The sequence below is a fragment of the Rhinopithecus roxellana genome, chromosome 4, assembly GCF_007565055.1.
Source record: "Rhinopithecus roxellana isolate Shanxi Qingling chromosome 4, ASM756505v1, whole genome shotgun sequence".
In the NCBI taxonomy this organism is placed as follows: domain Eukaryota; kingdom Metazoa; phylum Chordata; class Mammalia; order Primates; family Cercopithecidae; genus Rhinopithecus; species Rhinopithecus roxellana.
Window position 1 is genome coordinate 13360113 of NC_044552.1, and position 7000 is coordinate 13367112.

Sequence of the window (7000 nt, forward strand, 5' to 3'; positions counted from 1 at the left end):
GTTCAAAATATTTACCTCTCATGTTATTCAAGAAGCTATTGGAGGATTGGCTTCTCCAAAACAAGGAAATAAGAAAGAAGGATGCATAGAATGCTAGAAAAGGGGGAATTAATACATAGAATAGGTGGAAGGATCTTTCAGACATCCTGGGAGGACTGCTTCACCCTGGGCAGAGAGGGCACTCATTCCTGATCTAAATCATCAGAAACCTCCAGAAGAGTCCCACATGGGCCCAATAACCTGAAAATATTGAGAGGCTTAATAAGCGGTTGAGAATTTGGGATTGAATGAGTGGAAGGTACAGAAAAAACTAACTAAGCAAAAGAAAGAGAATGATTATTAACTTCTAGAAAAACAGTTTTTAGGAAAGAAAAAGTCATCATAGTATACTATGTGGCTCAGTTGTGAATGGCATCTTCACAGTCATGGTAATGTAAGCAGTGGATAGCAATCCAATTAAACTTAATAACAGAAAATACTGGTGAGGTAGGAGATCAGCAGGACTTGTTTTCTGAGCACTCGTTCCAATCCTGCTGATCAAACAGGATCTGGTCAAAATAGGATGCTTAAAGAGACTGAACAAAACCAGCTAAGACCAAGATGGCAGCAAAAGTCACCTCAAGTTGCCCTCACTGCTCATTATATGCTAATTATAATGCATTACATGCTAAAAGACACTCCCACCAGCACTATGACAGTTTATAAATACAATGGAAATGCCCAGAAGTTACTTTATATGGTTTAAAAGGGGAGGAACTCTTGGTTCCAGGAGCTCCTCACTCCTTCTCTAGAAAATTTGTGAATACCCCATCCCTTATTTAGCATATAATTAAGGCATAGTTACAAATACAGCTAACCAGCAATCCACTAGTGCTACTCTGCCTATAGGGCAGCCCTGCTCTGTTTATGAAGCAGTCATTTTCCTGTACTCTGTTGCTCTAATAAACTTGCTTTGATTTCACTTTATTTTGTTGACTCACTCTTGAATTTTTTCCTATGTGAAGCCAAGAACCCACCTGGCTGAGCCCTAATTTTGGTGTTCACCTGTGTCATTGGTGGTAGGATGGGAAGACATGGAAGTTATGTATATGAGTGTATGTTGAGGATGTAGTATGAAAGAGACCCAAAGGGCCATCTTCCAGAGTTGGAAGTCCATAGCAAATGTCTAAAGTTTAAAAAGATCAAGAAATTACAATATAAGCATGTTATTTAGAGAAATGGAGATAGGTACTCAAAGCCTTCACTAAAAGAGTTGGCTGTTGTTGCTCCACATAGTGGTTAATGAGAGGTGGGGGAGAGCCTGCCTTCTTTTTTGTAATAGGGTTAAAAACTGTACAGAACAGGAGCCCATTCGCTATAACATTTTGTCGATGACATTCTGGAAGAATTCTTCTGACCTCATCACTATAGGACTTCATGCTCTGGGCCAGAAGTCACAAAATGGTGCCATAGTAGTGGGTTTTTGTATGACTCCCACAGTTTTATATTTTTAATAAGAATATTTGAATTTATTGACAATAATTACAAATCAGGAGATTTAAAGTAAAATACCAGATTTCTAGTTTCCCTTGAAAGAAATCAGAAGATTCAGCAAAACAAATGCCTGCCCAACAAAAACAGCTGACTGACACCGAGACAGAGCTGTGCCCCTCAAGCAGCCAAAGGTCCTACCTGGTACTCACCTGCTCCCCACCTTCCCCCACTGGCGTTTTTGGTTACCTGCCTGGCCTCTGTAGGCATTTGCATACAGGTGTCAAAATACTGCTTTTCCTACTTCACCTTTTGAAAGCAGTGTAAGGGATTTTTTTCTGTTTTCCTCCCCATTAGTTTTCTATTCCTTCTTAAGACAAATATTATGCAATCTATTAGGGATAGTGTAGCAGACAGAGTTCAGTCGATGCAGTGAGAAAGAACCAGTTACGAATCCAGATTCTACCAAGTTCCATGACTGTGAGCAAGCCACTGGATTTCACTGTACCTCAGTTTCCTTTTGAGTTGAATGGGTCATATAATTGTTGTTGCAAGGGTGAAGCATGATAATTTTCATGAAACTGATTGCCCACTACATTGTTAAAAGCCACAACACCTAAAGCAAATTATTAAATAGATAATATATTTGATTAAATATCTTCAGGCAGATGTAGGTATTCCCTAAAGTTTTTTCATCTCTAAGAGACAAGACAAGATTCTGATCATCTAAGTGTCTTGGCCCATGGCTGTTCAATGCTGTGAGTGGGCATAGTCTAATTGTTTTAAGTAAGTTGATTTATTGGGGAAAGGAGAATGCTGAAGTTTAAAGTTTCAAGCCTAGAACCCATGGATCCTTTAGTTAATCAATTTCCACAGATATTTACCAACGGTCTGCTATGTTCAGACTTTGATGGGCTTCAAGTAAGGTACATGTTGTTGTTATTGTTTGAGACGGAGTTTCACTCTTGTTGCCCAGGTTGGAGTGCAGTGGCATGATTTCGGCTCACCGCAACCTCTGCCTTCCGGGTTCAAGCAATTCTCCTGCCTCAGCCTCCCGAGTAGCTGCGATTACAGGCATGTGCCACCACGCCCGGCAAAATTAGTATTTTTAGTAGAAACGAGGTTTCTCCATGTTGGTCAGGATGGTCTTGAACTCCTGACCTCAGGCGATCTGCCCGCTTTGGCCTCCCAAAGTGCTGGGATTACACATGTGAGCCAGCACGCCTGGCCAGTACGTGTTTTTTCTAAGAGGAACTCAGAGTTTAATGAAAAATGCTAATTTATAAAGAGACACATGACTAGTTGTGGCAGTAAGAATTTAGAAAACAGGGAGTCTTTTTAACTGTGTGATTCTATATGTTCTAGAATGTGTTCCTGGATGTTGTCAGGACTCACTTCCTGGGCTTTCTTCAGAATAGGATCGGCAGTTATCTATTCACAAAGGATCAGAAGAGTGCTTTATGTGGCCCTATACTTCACAGAATTTTAGAGTTGGCATCTTTAAAATAATAACAGGGAAAATGCTGGGTCATCTGCAGATGTTCAACAAATTCTCAGAATATGTAAGCAGGAAGTCAATTTCATCAACTCCGATCCATCGAAAATGATTTCAAATAAGAAGGGCGGTGCTGAGAGACTGAGTGACTAGTTAAGGTTACACAGCTTGCTAATCACCAAGCAAGGAGTGCACAAAAATGACAATCTCTTGTAGGGAGGAGAAGAAAATATCTTTCAGATTTGTCCTGGAAAGAGAAAGAAAAGATCTTCCACTCCCTTCTCTATGGTGATGGCTGGTGTGAGGAACACCTGCATCTTACCTAAGTATTTAACTTAAGACACGTGAATCCTTTCATTTATTATCAAATATTTGTGGAGTACCTACCTGTGCCAGGTATGGTTCTGCAAAACCCTTTCCCCAGCAAAGCAGAGCCAGAGCCTGGCTCTCATGGAGCTTGCAGTCTAGCAGGGCTGGTGGCAGAGGGAGCCGGAGCCAGCCACAAACAATGGATGCAATAAATATCACAGTACTGTGTATAGCATGGTATGAGGTGGTGGGTGCCATGGGAAAAAGTCAAGTAGAGCAGGCACAGTGGATGTTATGTGGCTCTGTCCAGACCTCCTCTTCAGGACGGAGATATCCCCATCCCTGAGCTGCTGGGATATCGGTGGCTCACAGTTGCATCCCTCAGCTTCTGGGAACAGTCTTGCTTAGAGTTATGCCCTTTCCTGGGTGAAGCCCATGACCAAATCTGCCTGACCTGGGATATAAGACCCAGCCCCTTTCCTCAGTTGGAGACATTCTAGGGCCTTCCCAGCTCCAGAGCTCCCTGTAAGGCTGGTTCAGTCCTCAGTGGCAGCCAGCCAACCACACGGGTGCTGGCTTCTCTCTCCCCATCCTGCCTTCCCAGCTTCCTCACAAGTGTGTGCTCCCTGAGCACCCCCCACGAGCCTGCTGCATGCCTCTCTCGGTCTCAGGCTTTTGTTCCATGGAACACAATCTTAGACAGCAAGGTAAGAAGATCAGGAGGGAGAGGACGACAGCTTGCCTATTTTAAAAGGCACGGCCATTGTAAACCTCATTGGGAAGGTAACATTTAGGAAAAGCTTGAAGTTATGAGAAAAATTTTAAATTGATAAAAACATAATTTAAATGTTTCTGTTGGTTTTGTGTTTGGTTGCTTATGGTGAAAAACCAAGGCAAATGTCTCTTTTATCAGGAATACACATTAATGGGCTTAAAACATAGTGTGAATGAAGAGATTGAAGCCTAGCAAGGTATATTGCTCAGCACAACAGAACGAGAATTCTGTGGTTCCCCTCTGGCAGCCCTAAAGAGAAGGGGCTGGGGCCTCCAGAGGAGAGAAGGGAGAAGCTATAGGCAACAGTACTTGAGAGAGGTGAGGACCCCAGCAACCTGATAAGAGGCCTGGACCCAACGCCAAGAAATTGGCAATGATTTCTAGGAACTAGACGTCTGATATTCCATTTTGAGTTTCTCCCTGTACTCATGCATTGGCCGTCACGCAAAATGCCACATCATCTTGGGGAATCTGGTGGGAAGAAAGGTGCTTTGTTTGCACCAGGTTATTACGAAGAGAGGGCAGAAGCCTAAGGCTCCCCAGCACCAAGCTGGAGTCAGGTGTTGTAGCAAGAGGCAACGCAAACAACTACCTGGACAAGACCCTCCCTGGATGGTTAATATTGGGACTGCTGCTCTCTGTCCCGTCCTGTGAGATTATAGCATGCACATATTTATTTAACTATTAAAGGAAGAGGAGCACCATATGGCTGTAAAACATGGGGCGATTTAGGTTACAAAAGAAGCATGCTCATTTAGAAATCTTACACATTCAGAGGTATTATCCATCTCTAGCAATCGCAGAGAGTGAAATAAACATATTTAAGTAATGGCAACAGCAACAAGGAAGACTTTTAAGCACACTTTCAAATTTTGCATTGAGAAATATGGTGAGACCTTTCAACTTTCTATTTCAAAATCCAAACCCATTCTGATGAAAGCTCTTTATTCATGAACACTTTTGTTCATGTGAGTAGGATTTTACTCTATACATCTCAGACAAAACTTCTTTCATTCCACCTGCCGTTGGGCAACGCTCTCCAAGGGGAGGAGGAAGCTCCTTCCAGAGTCCTGCCAGACATCAACACAGGCCCTGGGGCAAGAGCTGGTCACCCCTGCCTGAGCTGGGCGGAGAGGAGAGGAGTTGGATGAGGAGGGACATCGAATTTAAAGAACAAAATCAGTTGACCCTGTTTTGGTGCTAACTTTTTCTCGGCTGGTATTCTACATCCAGAGAAGCGAATGCGGTGGTCATGTACCTTTCCCAAATGGTCTCTTCTTCTTCTCCTCCTTCTCCTCCTCCTTCTTCTTCCCCTTCCCCCTCCCCCTCTCCTTCTCCTTCTCCTTCTCCTTCTTCTTCTTTGAGAGGGAGTCTTGCTCTGTCACCCAGGCTGGAGTGCAATGACATGATCTCAGCTCACTGCAACCTCCACTTCCGGGGTTCAAGCGATTCTCCTGCCTCAGCCTCCTGCGTAGCTGGGATTACAGGCATGTGACGCTGTGCCCGGCTAATTTTTGTATTTTTAGTAGAGACGGGATTTCACCACATTGGCCAGGCTGGTCTGAAACCCCTGACCTTAGGTGATCCACCCACCTCGGCCTCCCAAAGTGCTGGGATTACAGGTGCCTGGCCCAAATGGTCTTTTCTTATCAGAGTTCCATTCTTTACAAGTAAAATTAAAAAAAAAAAAAAAAAAAAAAAAAAGCCTCTTATCATGAAGACATATGTGGGCAGGTAGAAAGCGTTTTACAGGATATATTTTGTAACGCTTCCAGACAATATATAATTTACCATCTTAACTATTTTCAAGTGTACAGTTCAGCAGCATTAAGTACGTTCATGCTGTTGTGCAACCAGCGCCACCATCCATCTCCAGAGCTTTTTCATCTTCCCAAACTGAAGCTCTGTACCCATTAAAAAACAACTCTCACTTGTCCCTTCCCTCAACCTCTGGCAACACCCATTCTACTTTCTGTTTCTGAATTTGACGCCTCTAGAAACCTTATATGAGTGGAATCATACAGTAAGTGTCCTTTTGTGACAAATACTTATTGGCTTATTGCACTGATAATAATGTCTTCAAGGTTCACCCATGTCTAGTATGTGTTAGAATTCTCTTCCTGTTTAAGGCTGAGTAATATTCCATTGTGTAGATAGACCACAATTTGCTTATCTGTTCATCTGTTGAGAATAACTTGGTTTGCTTCCACTTTGGACTATTGTGAATAATGCTGTTATGAACAAGTGTGTACAAATCCCTGGTACAGTTTTTGTAATTTGCTTTTACTTTCCCAGACCAACTTAGGACTTGACAGATTTTGAACACGAACTTACTTTCCTTCCTTGAGATTAGATAGATTTAAGATTAAGCATTTTTAAAGGGGGCCTTTTCTTTGACTAAGTATCACAGAAAGTAATTTGGTGTCTTGTGCGTGGTGCATTGCTTCTCTGAATGAATAATTCAAGACATTTCAAAACACCAGTGGATTTGAAAATCAAATTCACACAGACAGGGTGAGTTGTGAGAAAAGGATAGCATAGGCACCATGATTCAGGTTTGGGGTGCTACAGACTGACACCAAGAAATCAAATGGGAATAAATTACAGTTCAGCTGTGAGTGTGCAACACACACACACACACACAGAAGCAGTTAGTTTAAAACTCAGGAAGGCACACAATTCTAGTTGCATTTTCTAGACTACCTTGAGGTTTGGGCTTTTACCTAAGACAGGTGGAAAGCGTTGGGAATGAGGATCTGGAGAGTTGACCCTACTTATGCTCTCCCGCCTTGTTGCCTGATAGTGCACCTTAGATAGTTAATGGCAAGGCTTCCTATGGGCCAGATAAGGTTGCAGAGAATTTTCCATTTCACACTACAGACTGCCCTGTTAACCCAGCCAGCAGTATCACAGATTAATGTCACTGGCCAATGGAGAAGACACTCAGCAGG